The following is a 16697-nucleotide window of genomic DNA, read 5'->3' as shown; positions in this document are numbered from 1 at the left end:
TCGGCCCGCCGAGTTCCTCGGCGGCTTCCACACTGAACTCGACGAGGAACTCGATGTGTTTGGCACGTCGAGTTCCTCGGTCGTGTGTACGGGGCCTTAGACTTTGGGTGTGGCTCTGCTGCTGTCCACTAATCTGCTCAAACATTTCCTGCCTAAAGGGGTTGTAAAGGTTCATTTTTTATGTTCTAAATAGGTTACTCTTAATCGCGAGGCTCCGCCGTTTTTTTTTTTTTTTTTAAAGCCAGCAGCTACAAATACGGCAGCTGCTGACTTTTAAAAAATGGACACATACCTGTCCAGCGCGCCCGCGATGTCAGCAGCCGAGGCTGAGCAATCGCTCGGTCCTTGCCTGCTTCCGCCGCCATCCTCGGTGAAGGAATCGGGCAGTGAAGCCTTGCGGCTTCACTGCCCGATTCCCTACTGCGCATGGGCGAGGTTCGCGGCGCGCCGTCACTGGTTCCCAGGAACAGTGTTTCCTAGAAGACAGCGGGGGAGGGGGTGACGTGACAGGCTGGATTCCCTGCTGGAGTCAGAACCTGGAAGTGGTGCAAATACCTGTCTCAGACAGGTATCTGCACCCCCCTCCCCCTGAAAGGTGCCAAATTTGACACCGGAGAGGGGGGAAGGATCCAAAAAGTGGAGGTTCACTTTTTGTGTGAACCTCTGCTTTAACCACTTCCATACAGGGCACTTATATACCTTCCCGCCCAGACCAATTTTTAGCTTTCAGTGCTGTTGCACTTTGAATGACAATTGCGTGGTCATGCTACACTGTACCCAAACTAAATTGTTATCATTATGTACTTACAAATCGAGCTTTCTTTTGGTGGTATTTGATCACCTAATTTTCTGCAAAAACAATTAAAAAATGACCGGAAAAAAAAGTTTTTTTTTGTTTCTGTTATAAAACATTGTAAATAAATACGTTTTCTCCTTCACTGATGGTACTGCACTGACGGGCACTGATAAGGCAGCACTGATGGGCACCGATGAGGTGGCACTGATGTGGTGGCATCAATGGGCACTAATATGCAGCACTGATGGGCGGCACGGATGGGCACTGATAGGCGGCACGGATGGGCATGGATAGGTGGCACAGATGGGCACAGATAGGCGGCACGGATGGGCACGGATAGGCAGCACGGATGGGCACGGATAGGCAGCACGGATGGGCACTGATAGGCGGCACAGATGGGCACTGATAGGCGGTACGGATGGGCACTGATAGGTGGCACAGATGGGCATAGATGGGCATTATCGTATGTGTTGTACTAAAGGATGCCAATCAGTGCCAAACAATGCCTGCCAATCAGTGATGCCCATTGTGGGCACTGATTGGAATCCATTGCGGCACTGATTGGCATCCATTTTTTGTGTCATTGTCATCCCAGGTGGTCTAGGGTGGCATACTGTACCTTTTTTTTTTTTTTTGCATCCCTGGTGGTCCAGTGGGCATCCCTGGTGGTCCAGTGGGCATCCTCGGGGGGGGCTGTGCTGATAATCAATCAGCCCAAACCCCCCCCTGTCACAGGAGCAGCCGATCGTCTCTCCTCTACTCGCGTCTGACAGACACGAGTGAGGAAAAGCCGATTACCGGCTTTTCCTGTTTACATCGTGATGAGCCGTGATTGGACACGGCTGATCACGTGGTAAAGAGTCTCCGTGAGAGACTCTTTACCTTGATCGGTGTTGCAGGGTGTCAGACTGACACCCTGCAACAACGATCGCCGCAAGGGCACGCAGCGGCTCAAAATCCTGAGGACGTCATATGACGTCCAATCAGGATTTTACAACCACTTAGCCGACGTCAATTTGTCATTGACGGGTGGCAAGTGGTTAAGCTAGTGCATTGTTGGTTCACTTACCTTTTCCTTTAATTTCCCTTCTAAATGTTTTTTTTCTTTGTTTTCTTTGTCTGAATTTCTCACTTCCTATTCTTCCTCAGTAAGGTGTTCAGTAAGCTGTTCTGACTAACTTTCCACCGCTCAGATGGTGGGAAGCTTACTGAGGAGAAACCGGAAGTGAGAAATTCAAACAAAGAAAATAAACATTTAGAAGGGAAATCGAAGGAAAAGGTAAGTGAACCAACAATGCACTAGCTTAAAGGAACCTATTTAGAAAATAAAAGACAAACCTTTACAACCCCTTTAATGGAACAGTGTAATTGAAAATTCTAGACAATAGACATCCATTTTTTGTATTCATTTTCATGATGATAATACATCATGTAAAAATATATACATACTGTGGGGTTGATTTACTAAAACGGGAGAGTGTAAAATCTGGTGCAGCTGTGCACGGTAGCCAATCAGCTTCTAACTTCAGCTGGTTCAATTAAGCTTTGACAGAACATCCTGGAAGCTGATTGGTTTCTACGTAGAGCTGCACCAGATTTTGCACTCTCCAATTTTAGTAAGTCAACTCCAGTATCGAACCAAAAATACTGCAAAATTATTACTTTCAAGTTTTGGATCAAATATTTACATAGACAGAATGTAACTTACAAAAAGATAAGATCTTTAAATTAAGGTCAAATGCTTTTTAAATAAATAAAAATATCACAAACGTTTTTTTTTTTTTTTCATCCTCTGTGTGTTTACTAGCCATCTAAGAATAGCACTCACTTCCATGCATCAGTGCCAGAGAATCATCTGTCAACATTTCCTCTCTCTAAATATTTGCATAAAGGTGTGGGCCAACCAACTAAGGAGCATGAAAATCTGATCTATAATTCTGTATACATGGATAGAAATACTATATATCCAGTAATCCTTATGTAGCACAACCTCGTAGGGACTGCTGATGAACATGGATCTCCCACTCTGCACAGCCAGGCACACCAAAATATCACAAGCACCCAGAGTCAGAAAACAGTCCTGTTTTTGTTAATTATTAGAGGGTTGGTAACTTGGATAGGTTTGGGAGGTTATAGGATGCCCACTTGACTTCAGCAAAACCTCAGGGACATCTTCCTATATATAGTCTATATATACAGTCTCTTTCACACACTTGCTCCAGCTGAATCACTGTGGAATATTCTGACAGGCTCCCAGTCAGATTGTAGCAATAGCCCTTTACAGGCAGGAACTCGTAGCCCCCTGTGGTGTAGCAAAAAAATGTAGTGAAATAGCTTGTCACTTCTCTGTGGCCACTGCTCCCAGCACGACCTCTTCAGACACTGCCAACCCACCTGGCTGCAGCTGCCCATTTATATAGCCCTCCAGGCTAACTATCACACCAGTTCTCCCAACTGACTCTTCACCTGGCATGTTTCTCAGGATATCTCTCAGAAAAGGAATAAAAACTTAAGTACACCGCTGTCTTCAGGGAGACTAGCTACATGTGGCAATCTCCCCGCTTGTTGGTCCCCAACAGTGCTGATCTACTCACTCTGTCCTCTTTTGCTTCCATGCCCCCAGAAAGGGCTTCCTCCCATGTGTTATGGCATGATCCTTCCAGCACCCGAGCCCCAGTCCAAGGCAGAACACCCCCCAGACTAAGGGGCAACCCTGATGCCGCGTACACACCATCACTTTATGCGTTCTAAAAAAACGACGTTTTGAAAAACGTCAATTTAATTGACCGTGTGTGGGAGAAAACGGTGTTTTATGTCTTCTGGCCTACCAGAAAATGACACACAATCATTCCAACCCCTTCATTCTTCTATCTTGTCCCCATCCTGTTTTGCCACTACTGTCTATTGATATTATCTTAACAAATATTATATTCCCTTTGAATTTAGAACACTAGTAACATCAATTTGCCATCATTATTATACTTGTCATATACTAAATTCATATAAAAATGACATACCTGGCTCCATGGGTCACAATTGGGGTCCTCCAGGAACTCTTTCTCTTCCTCCGAGCTTGCCTGCTCTTGTCTGCAGGGAACACGGGAGGATTGGCTGCTGGGAAGCTGTGAGCTCCCCCTTGGGGGAAGGGTAGACAGGGATGGCCTGGTCTCAATATGGTCGTCCAGGAACTGCAGCTGACTGTAGTACCACAGGGTAGGTTTGTAGATGGACTCAGCTGCAGCCCCAGACCTCATTGAGGCCAGGACTTGGACCCTTTGGGCCCTGTAGGTGCCCCTGATGGAATTAATTTTGTTCTTCACTGTGTCTGTTGTGGGGTGGGGGACCCTTGTTTTAACAAATTCCAGCATGCTCTCCTTTGCTTTTTCCCTGGCATCTTTGTTTTTATTAATTGTCTTTTTTGTTTGCCACAGAACAGGATGTTCTTTCCATTTTTGAATGAATTCAGACATGAAGTCCACATCCTTGAAGGGATCCATTATTTCTACGAATGAAACATATAATCAAAAACCTAATGTCAGTCAAGCCACTACTACTAAGCTTTATCACCATATTTAGCCCACAAACTCATTCCCTGTTCACTATAATAAAGTAAAAAATTAAGTTACGTACCGTCGTTTGAAATGATCGTTACTTCCGCCTTCTTCAACAGACTCTGCACGCCGCTTTCAAACACGTCCGATCCCTTTTTACACTACGCACGCGTGACGCTCCGCACGACACCCCGCCCCTGACGTTCAGAATCGTCCTTTCCCCGCCCCTTCTCTGTCGTTTTGTGAGGGAGAATGATGATGGACGACATGCATGAGAATGTGGCTTCTAGCTCAAGCCAGGAGGCAGGCCAGGCCCAACCACGCAGAAGATACAGGTGCAGAGCCTCCAACATGTCCTTCCACGAAATGGTGGAGATGGTCATCATTTTTAGGAGGGAGGACTATGATGCCAACCATGGCCCGTACAGGCATCCTAATAAAGTCAAGGCCGCAATAATGCAGAAGGTGATCAGGAGGCTCCATCAAAAGTTTGGGAAACGCAGGAGCAGAGAGCAACTGCGAAAAAGGTGGTCAGACCTCAAGAAAAGAGAACACCAGCAACTTGCTAGAATAAATAGGGTGATTAGAAGAAGAAGTAAGTAATTTTCATGTGTATTAATTATTTGGGTGTGTTCTTTGTGCCATGTGGTTTTTCTTTCAGGTTTACCAGAATTGTTATTATGATTGTTGACCCAAGATTTTGTCGTCGGAGTCGTCGTTCATTCGCTGACTTTTAATAAGAAAAGCCTTTTTTTGTGAGAAATGGCATCATGCCTAGTTCGCATGGGCAAAGGGGAGTTGAATCACTGTATCAGACAAAAAGAGCGTTATTTGATTATTTAGGGTCGAACGAACAACGACTCCTAGGACCAATTATTCGACCCACAAACATGAAAGTTGTGACATCTTTTTGGTTTGAGGTGACATCAATTGTGGTATTGATGTAGATGTGTTTCTAACTAGATTTTTTAAATAATTAATACCTTAATATCCAGAAAAAGGAGTGTTTGCTCAGCAGTTCTTTACACATGTGGACTCAGTAGCACAATTATTTGTCACAATCCCAACCTATGTCGGGTGTCACACAGAGGTGAGCTGATCCAGTGGATACTTGGTTAGCTTCCACATAGAAAACGACACCAAATATACCAAGATTTTAAAGTGCTTTGGGAATGGCTAAAATGCTGATCTCTGGTTTTTGAAGGGTTTTACAAAAAAACAATAGTGCCATCTTTTATTTTAAAAAACATAGTTGCTTTGACTTTCAGGCCTCTATAATGTTTTAAACTCATGTTTTCCCTTTCTTCATTCTCGTAGGGCACAATGAAGCAGCAAAGCAGGAGGCCCAAGAAGAACAAGCCACACCCCCGAGGGATATAGACGAAGGGGAACCTGCCACAACATCGGGTAAAGTATCATATACCACAGCCTCAGGTAATGTAGATGTAGGCCTACATAATGTTAATACATGTTTTGGTCCCACATTTCAGGAACAAATCGTGCTGGTGAGGGACTTGACACCTATAGTGCCCAGCTCCTCATCGTAGAGGTCTTGTCGTGCAGGGCACAAGTCGAAGACATCCGTCTTGCCTCCCGCGAAATTCGGCACAAAGCCAAAACTCTGGAACGCCAGCTGAAAAATCTTTTTTTTTTGTTTTAAAAGCCGTGATTTTAAATTTTTACAATTTTCAAAAAAAAAAAATATTTTTGAATAATGAAAAAAAACAAAAAAATTAAAAAAGTGATTTTATTTTTGAATAATGAAAAACCAAAAAAAAAAAAAAAGTGATTTTATTTTTGAATAATGAAAAACCAAAAAAAAAAGTGATTCTATGTTTGAATAATGAAAAAAACCAAAAAAATAAAAAAAGTGATTTTATTTTTGAATAATGAAAAAAAACAAAAAAAAAAGTGATTTTATTTTTGAATAATGAAAAACCAAAAAAAAAGTGATTTTATTTTTAAATAATGAAAAAACAAAAAAAAAAATATGAAAAAGTTATTTTTGCTCTGTTAAAAAATAAACATATTTGTACTATCAAAAATGTGTGGCTAGTTCTTTGTATCAATGCTGACTCATTAAATAACTCAGGTATATTTTGTTGGTTAAGATTGACAATGATAGAAATTTAGTACATCCCAAACACATGGCTCTATGAGAACCTAGGAAAAAGCTACAATACCCAAAATTATAAAACACAATTAAAATAAAATTAATTACACTGTTTATTCAAGAAAAAAGAAGATTTTATTTTTTACCCAAGATCGGGCATTGCAATGGCCCCCCTCCCCATAAAATAATCAACATAGGATTGACGCACTGCACGTGCGGTTTGGGGGGCCAAGCCTGTATGGCTAGCCTCACGGAGCACCTCCGGAGCCACAACATCTGCCTCATCAGGCAATACCGTTAGGTAAGTTGGCGAATGTCTTCTCAAATAATTGTGTAGAATGCAACAGCATAATATGATGTGATTCCATTTGTATTCCGCAAGGTTCATTGCAGTTAAAAACAATCTGAATCGGCTGGCCATGATTCCAAAGGCATTCTCTACCACACGTCTTGCCCTGGCCAGCCGATAATTAAAAACCCTCCTCTCAGGGGTGAGGGTGCGTTGGGCAAATGGCCTCATTAGGTGGGGACCCAATCCAAATGCCTCAACTGCTAAAAACACGAAGGGCAGACCCTCTTCGTTCTCCTCCGCAGGTGGCAAAGCAAGGTCCTCCGACTAAAGCCGTTGGGCGAACTCCGTCTCCGCAAAGACACCACCGTCCGACATCCGGCCATTTTTCCCAACATCCACGTACAAGAAATCATAGTTGGCAGACATCACCGCCATCAAAACAACGCTGTGGAACCCCTTGTAGTTGTAAAAATGGGATCCACAATGGGGTGGGGGCACGATGCGGACGTGCTTGCCATCAGTGGCTCCTCCGCAGTTCGGAAAGTTCCAACGCTGGGAGAAGTCCGCTGCCACAGCCTGCCATTCCTGTGGCGTGGTGGGGAACTGTATAGAAAAATAAGAAAAAATACATTAAAACAAACATTGAGAACAGAATATCTATAAACAATCAAGGGATCACAATAAAATAAAATAACTTAATTTAATATTCCTAAATAATATGGGATCACTAACCGGATTAATCACCCCCTCTGATGTGCAATAAAAAAACATTAGGGGGAGGGGGGGCCCGAGATGAGTTTGTGACCTGACAAACAACACCCAAAAATAATAAAAAATTAATATATTTTTGCAAGATATTAACATTAAAAATTAACAATTGTGTGTGTGTGTGGGGGGGGGGGGGGGGGGTTGGACTACAACGGAGGCCACAAATAAAGGGGGATATAGGGAAACACAAAATACAGCACTACAATGGAGGCCACAAATAAAGGGGGATATAGGGACTAGGCTAGGTGGGTTTGGCCACAAAATAGAATGCTGGACAGGTTGGCTAACTAAAAGATACATGTAGGCTAAAAAAATATTTAGAAAAACAGCATACATGGAGACAAAGTGAACATTCTCAGCATATTACAAACAGGTTAATTAGGGAGTGTTTTTGGTAACAAAATTAAGCAGACAATATAGACCTAGTTTGGGCATTGAAAGGACACCACTTACCTTAACATAGTCCTCCTGCAGAACCTGAATGATGGCAGACCAGGTCTCCGGGATTATGAGGCCAGAGCCTGGGGGGAGATGCCCGTCGAGAACTTCAAGTCCTGCAGACTTCTCCCTGTTGCAAGGTAGCGCAACGTAGCAACTAGCCGCTGCTCAGCAGTGATGGCTTCCCGCATAACGGTGTCCTGCCTGGTGATATATGGTGACACCGAAGCCAAAAGCTGCTGAAATACGGGGTCAGACATCCTAAGAAAATTCCTGAAATCATCAGGGTTATTTTCTCGGATCTCCCACAGCAGAGGCATATGAGAGAACTGGTCCCTGCGTAGCAACCAGTTCTTGGTCCACAACCTCCTCCTCACCCTGTTCATGGACCGTTGCCGGGATGCAGCACACATCCTAACAACAAGCACAGCACGATCTCGGCGACGAGTTCGTACCTGCAACATGGCTAGAAAACGGTTGTCAAATCAGATCAGACTAAAAATTACGACCTGAAGTACAGAATGGCCTCTGAAGAACGACCTGCAAAACAGCACCGTGCACACAAGAACGCAATGCCAAAACAAATACGTCCTGAATACAAGCACTGTATCACAGATCAGACGACAAATACACAAACTGTACAACAGAAAACGAAATTTAAAGCACAAACACTGAAAAGCGCGAATCGTCTCTCACCAAACTTTTACTAACACGCAGCAACCCGATATCAGCAAAAGAGGCCGTCTTCCACATGGAAACGACCCTTTATAGTGACGTCATACATGCTTTACGTAACTGCGCTTTGCTAGAGCTTTTTGAAAAAGCGATGGTGTGTATGCTACGTCGTTTTTCAAAATGAAGTTTCCAAAACGTTGTTTTTTTTCAACACAGAAAACGTCGTTTTTTTAGATCGCATTAAAGTGATGGTGTGTATGCGGCATGAGGGTCACCAGCAGCCTCCTCAGCATTGTATCTCCATATTCCACCCGACTGTCCTTGCTGGCATGGCCCATGTCTATTTATGGAGTGGTCCCAGCCCCCTGACAGCCTACCTCTGAGGATTGGCTAAGGCAGCTCCTCCTAACCTCCACTTACGAATTCTAGAAGATTCTCTACTGATTCTAGAACAGGGGGAGGCACCAGAGAGCTGCCAGGATGAGTCACCCAGTCCTGAGCTTTATTAAACCCTGACCCAGATTTTGTGGTTCAGACTTAGCTCTGAGCCAAACTATATTTTACCTACTCCAAATTCTAACACACCCTGTACTAACTTCTAGCACACACTAGAGGGTGCTACATTTTATTTATCCTATTGCTCCTATTAAAACATTTTCACTTCCTTATTAAAAACCCCCCCCCCCCCCCCCTCTCTTTATTCTGAAAAACTACAGTATCTCACAAAAGTGAGTACACCCCTCACATTTTTGTAAATATTTTATTATATCTTTTCATGTGACAACACTGAAAAAATTACACTTTGCTACAATGTAAAGAAGTGAGTGTACAGCTTGTATAACAGTGTGAATTTCAATCAACGGCCGCTCCTGCCGCCCCAATTCATGTGTCTGGCTCCTTTCGGGGCACCGGGTACATGGATTACAGTGGCCAGTTTTTTTTTTAAGCACCTGACTAGAGCCATAGGCTCTAATATGCTTCAAAGTCAGGTGGACTTGGGACGCTGAGTATGCGCTCTGATCCCACCCAGGTGTGCTGCAACAGCAAATTAATATTCGCTGTTGCAACACTGATCCTCCTCCTGGCCAATCAGGAAGCAGGTATGAAACCCGTTTCCCGGTTGGCCAAAATGTCAGGCGATCCTATTGGACGCCTAAGGCCGTGAGGAGCAGAGAGGTGACGCACCGCAAAGAGGACACCGAAGTCCATCACGCTAGAAGATGGCCACAGCAGCTCCGGTCGCTGCTCTCACCACCCGCATCCACGGTTAGGACAGCCGATGGTGGAGGTATGCTGCGCCGCACGTGGAGATGGGGTAGCTGGTAGTTTTGATAGTGACGCTTCACCGCTGGCCGGGGGGGGGGGGGTTATTTGCCTCCCCCCGCACAAAAAACCCACCAGATACCACTGGTGAATTTGCTCTCCCCTCAAAATAACTCAACACACAGCCATTAAACTGCTGGCAACAAAAGTGAGTACACCCCCAAGTGAAAATGTCCAAATTGGGCCCAATTAGCCATTTTCCCTTCCCAGTGCCATGTGCCTCATTCATGTTACAAGGTTTCAGGTGTGAATGGGGAGCCAGTGTGTTAAATTTGGTGTTATCGCTCTCATTCTCTCATACTGGTCGCTGAAATTTCAACATGGCACCACATGGCAAAGAACTCTCTGAGGATCTAAAAAAGGGTTGTTGCTCTACATAAAGATGGCATAGGTTATTATAAGATTGCCAAGACCCTAAAACTGAGCTGCAGCATGGTGGCCAAGACCATATAGTGGTTTAACAGGGCAGGTTCCACTCAGAACAGGTCTTGCCATGGTCAACCAAAGAAATTGAGTGCACGTGCTCAGCGTCATATCCAGAAATTGTATTTGGAAAATAGACGTATGAGTGCTGTTAGCATTGCGGCAGAGGTTTAAGGGTTCCGCCTGTCAGTGCTCAGACCATACGCTGCACACTGCATCAAATTGGTCTGCATGGCTGTCATCTCAGAAGGAAGCCTCTTCTAAAGATCATGCATAAGAAAGCCTGCAAAAAGTTTGCTGAACACAGGCAGACTAAGGACATAGATTACTGGAACCATGCCCTGTGATCTGATGAGACCAAGATAAAACGTATTTGGTTCAGATGGTGTCAAGCGTGTGTGGCAGCAACCAGATGAGAAGTACAAAGACAAGTGTGTCTTGCCTACAGTCAAACATGGTCTGGGGCTGCATGAGTGCTGCCGGCACTGGGGAGCTACAGTTCATTGAGGGAACCATGAATGCCAACATGTACTGTGACATTCTGAAGCCTGGGCTGCAGGGCAGTATTCCAACATGATAATGGCCTCAAACACACCTCCAAGATAACCACTGCCTTTCTAAAGAAGCTAAGGGTAAAGGTGATGGACTGGCTAAGCATGTCTCCAGACCTAAACCCTATTGAGCATCTGTGGGGCATCCTCAAATGGAATGTCGCAAGGTCGCAAACACCCACCAGCTCTGTGATGTCATCATGGAGGAGTGGAAGAGGACTCTAGTGGAAACCTGTGAAGCTCTGATCAACTCCTTGCCCAAGAGGGTTAAGGCAATGCTAGAAAATTATGGTGGTCACACAAAATATTGACACTTTGGGCCCAATTTGGACATTTTCACTTAGGGGTGTACTCACTTAAGTTGCCAGCGGTTTAGACATTAATGGTTGTGTGTTGATTTATTTTGAGGGGACAGCAAATCTTCACTGTGCTACAATGTAAAGTAGTGAGTGTACAGCTTGTATAAAAGTGTAATTTCTTCAGTGTTGTCAAAGGATAATAAAATATTTACAAAAATGTTAGAGGTGTACTCACTCACATATGTCACTTTCTGTAATTAAAATGTTTGTATTTCCAGTCTTAATTGTATCTCTTGGCTCACCTAGAGGTGAAGGCTGCCATAGCTGCTCAGGTTCACAGCTGCTGATGCCCAAGCCAAGGGGAAAAAGAGAGAAAATCAGAGCGATAAGATAAGACAAGACACTGGGGCCGGGATTCAGAGAGATTTGAGTATCTTTAGAGCGGCGTAGCGCATCTGATATGCGCTACGCCACCGTAACATAGAGTGGCTCGTACTGTATTCACCAAGCACTTGCTCCCTTTCTTACGCCGGCATAACGTAAAATGGCCGGCGTAAGCCCGCCTAATTCAAAGTAGCAAGGCCGTGGGCGTGTTGTATTAAAATTGACCGTGCCCCCTGGTAAATGCATGGCCAAACGAACAGTGCATGCGCGCGCATGCTCAGAATCACGTCGAATTTACTCCCTAAGATACGCCGGCTCAATGCCTGTGACGTGAACATAACCTACGCCCAGCCCTATTCACGTACGACTTACGTAAACAATGTAAAATACGACGGCTGTTCCGACGTTTCCAACGTCCATACCTTAACATGACTTACCCCTGCTTTATGAGGGGTAAAGTTACGTCGGACGTACGCCTTACGTGAACGGTGTAGCTTACTGCGACAGGCGCAAGTACATTTGTGAATCGGCGTATCTAGCTCATTTACATATTCTACGGAAGCGCCCCTAGCGGCCAGCGTAAATATGCACCCAAGATACGACGGCGTAGGAGACTTACGTCGGTCGTATCTTGCAAAAATTCAGGCGTATCTGCTTTTCTGAATAAGCGTATAGATACGAGGGCGCACATTTGGACTTACAACGGCATATCTGGGGATACGTCGTCGTAAGTCCTTTCTGAATCCCGGCCTAACCTTGTAACTTTAACTTTGTCCTGTCACCTCTCCAGCTTTTCTTTGCTTCCTACCCAATCTGTGGTCGCTCACGCAGTGTCATTCCTGTTGTTTCCTTCCCATTAACAACAGCAGTAAATCTTGAGGCCGTAAGCTGATTGGCCTTTAGTCACTTTCAGATAATTGGCACATTGTCTAAACTACAGGACAACTGAGCATGTGCAGAGCAGTATGAGCCAGTGTTTTACTATATAGACACTGGGCCGGATTCAGAAAGAAGATATGACGGCGTATCTCCTGATACGCCGTTGTATCTCTGAGTCCGGCCGCCGTATCTATGCGCCTGATTCATAGAATCAGGTTACGCATAGATATCCCTAAGATCCAACAGGTGTAAGTGTCTTACACTGTCGGATCTTAGGCTGCAATTCCCAGCTGGCCGCTAGGTGGCGCTTCCGTATCTTTACACGACGAATATGCGAATGAGCATTTACTCCGATTCAGAAACGAACGACCGCTCGGCGCTTTTTTTTTACGTCGTTTGCGTTCGGCATTTTCCGGGGTATAGTTACCCCTGCTATATGAGGGGTAGCTAATGTTAAGTATGGTCGTCGTTCCCGCGCCGAGTTTTGAAATTTTAAGCTGTTTTCGTAAGTCGTTTGCGAATACGGCTGGACGTGATTTACGTTCACGTTGAAACCAATGACGTCCTTGCGACGTCATTTAGAGCAATGCACACTGGGATATTTTACGGACGGTGCATGCGCCATTCAAATAATACGTCAAAAACGCGGGGTCAAACAAAATTTAAATAAAACACGCCCCCTACATCCCCATTTGAATTACGTGGCCTTACGCCGCAACACATACGTTACACTGCCGTAACTAAGGGCGCAAGTTCTTTCTGAATAAAGAACTTGCGCCCAAAGTTAAAGCGGTGTGACGTATCGGAGATACGTTACACGGGCCGGACAGATACGCCAATGTATCTGAATCCAGCCCACTCATTTTTTGTTATCACTTGGCAATAACAGGAAGTGATGTTATTAAGAGGAAGTTGTGTTTGATTACACCAGATGGATTTGGTTGTCCACTATTGGCTAATTGGAGAGGAGGCAACCACTCCTTTGTATATAAATTGCACAATCCGAAACCGGAAGTGATGTCCTCAATGTTCAATGGGGCGGACCCGGGAACATACACTGATGCCTGTTTAACCGCTTCAGTCCCTGAAGATTTTACCCCCTTCCTAACCAGAGCACATTTTACAATTTGGCACTGCATCACTATGCTGCTGCAGTAAAACTACGGAGCCTGGTCATCAAGTGGTGAGTGGCATTGTTTGATTGCGCAGCACAAACAATACTAGCGGTACTTCACTATTGGCTTATTTCTTTTTTTTCCTTATTATGATTGATTTACCTCGGTCGATCCAGGTGAACACCCATATGAAAGCTTCTCTGAGGGTCCATTCCTTGTACATCTTGTAGATCACAGACTTTTTGACCCCAGACTGCAAAGCTGAGGGTCCATTAACTCTGGTGAGTAGGGTCACAAGAGGGAAGTGTTTCGGCAAGCAAGGAGTATGGCCCTGTGAGAACACAGCTCCCTGCCACACAGATTTTCTGGAGCTTCTCACAGCTACATAGGGCATCGTTCGGCGGCGGTTTCATAAGCCTGAAGGTCGGGGATACCCACAGAGCTATGACTAAGCACTGATACCCTAGTGCGAAACACGTCAGCTATCCACCCCACTGTCTGCTGTGATCTGTAGTGCTGTTTCCATTTTTTACCATTAAAAGCAACATTTTAAGAATTTTGTGGAAGTGCGGCTGTCCAGTCTTTTTCTCCAGTCTTCGGATACCCACAGAGCATGCCGAGGAAGGAAAGGAAATTGCCCAGTAAGATGACGGATTTCTTTACACTGTCCAAACGCCCAAGCCGCCAAGTTGGCGCCGGTGGCATGCAGGGCTCTTCCTCTACTCACTGCCAGAAAGCCAAGATGGGATGGGTGACGGAACACACTCCCAAAGCACAGTTCAATCAGGGGTAGCCAGGATCGCAATCATCCTCCAGCTCTAATAGCCCTGTCAAAGCCAAGCAGAGGATCACACAGCACACCTCTACCGCCATTAAGGAGAGAGAGACAGGTGTAATGCACTAGATGACACACTAGAGTTCCATGATGCCAAAGCTGTCTTTCCCACAAATAATCAGCCTGTTAGAAACTCTACATTAAAATACATGCTAGTGTCCCTCAAGAGTGCCATTCATACAGACATGCTGCAGCTTATGAAACCAGTCAGAGATTAATGAAGTTAGTGGAAGAGTGACCCATATAGAAAGCAAAATTCATTGAAACTTTTAACACCATGGTCGATGCGCACAATGAACAGGAGGATGATATTGTATGGCCGGAGACTGACGTGGACGCACACTGGAAGTGAAGTGAGAAGGTGCACGAACGCCTGTTTTTTTATCTTTACGATTGTTTTTGATGTAAGAGTCTATTTATTTTTAATAAATTCCCCAGTTTTTGAACTTATTACACTATGGGAGGCATTTCTTTCCCTTTTCCCCTCGATCTCTGTTCCTACTGGAGCCATTAGACGCTCGGTAGCTGTTTGCTCCTGGTATTTGAAATTCGGACGTTTGGTGACCTGGTGGTTCAGAGAAAGACGCGAATATCCTAGCAAAGATCTTGGGGTGGGATCTTATGAGTGCTGAAGGATCTTATATCTAACATCAAGAACCACATGGATTAGAAATTTGTTTGGGACTATACTTTATTTATATTACTTTTGTCACATATATTATTGGTCGTGATAATTTATTACTGCGCAAAATCACTTACCTATTACATTTTTGCTTTTATGTGTATTGTGAACAGCTAGTTTTGCAGCTAGTTTTGATTGTTTGATTATCACTATTTTTATTATTTACATTTGGATCACGTTATTTGGTAGCGCAAAGGACCTTTTATAATTTACGTCACAAGACGGGATGAACACCTCCCCGATTGTATGCAAAGTTTGTCCTTCTTCACTGACCTATCTGCGCATACAATGCAAAGGAGACGTAACCTCATGACCACTCAGAAACCACCATATACCTTACTGCTGGAATTACCCTGCCAATTTGATAATAACCAAAGGAGAGAGTAAATTCCTGATAACTACATAGTGGAGGGAATTTGGTTACTGAAGAAGTGGAAAATCTTAACGCGAGAGGCAGATGAGCACCAAACCTTACTGGAATCCCATCTTGCACTTACCACATGACTTTAAGTCAGATAAAGCATATAATGCCCTCATACCTCCCAACTTTTTGACATGGGAATGAGGGACACATATTAGCAAAAGTATGCAGGCATAGGACCCACCCCGTGCCACGCCCCCTTAAAGGAGAATTCTACAAAAAACAAGATTAGTTAAACCCACAAGGGCTTTTTTTTACCACTACTATTCCTTTATATTGGCTTTTGGAATTAACAAATGCAGCAGTTTAGAAATCGGATCAAAGGTTTGGCACTAAAAAACACTTTTTGATAGATAAAAAGTGCATTTTATATATATATATATATATATATATATATATATATATATATATATATATATATATATCAGTCCAAAATGAGGGACAAATGAGGAGAAAAGAGGGACAGAGGGACATTGCCCCAAATCAGGGACAGTCCCTCGAAATCAGGGACAGTTGGGAGCTATGTGCCCTACTACTAATACTCAGACCAACACAATACGGAAGATCTAACCAGCTTTTAAATTCATTTTTTTTACAAACCCCAGAATCAGCAGGTCAAATCCCTACTCAGATTTCAAAAGGAATCGCACATTTTTATAGTGCACTTGGTTTCGTGCATAATTTAATATTTTTGTTTTATTAGTTTTTCAGCCCACAGAAGAGACACATGCTATGGAGGGAAGTTCGCACCCAAAACTGCAATGTATTTTGTATGCAAGAGACCCACTTTAAAGCACATAATCACCCAAACTTATCACATAGCCAATATCCTCATACTTACTTTGCTAATGCTCCATCTAAAAGGAGAGGAGTAGCCATCTTAATAAAACAAACAGTGGCATTCAAGTATATCTCAAGCCAATGTGACAAAGATGGCAGGTACATCCTACTAACATGTGAGATTAGCAATGTAGCCTACACAATAATTAATGTATATGTACCAAATACCAGGCAGATAAGCTTTTTAAATAAGCTTTGGAAAAAAGCAAAACAACAATGCTCTGGACACGACCTCTTATGCGGCAACTTAAACGCTATATCCAATCATCAAATGGACATTTCTAACACTACAAACAAAAACGGCTTTAGAAC

Source organism: Rana temporaria, chromosome 5 (assembly GCF_905171775.1).
Source record: "Rana temporaria chromosome 5, aRanTem1.1, whole genome shotgun sequence".
NCBI lineage: Eukaryota > Metazoa > Chordata > Amphibia > Anura > Ranidae > Rana > Rana temporaria.
Note: the sequence above shows the minus strand (reverse complement) of the source record.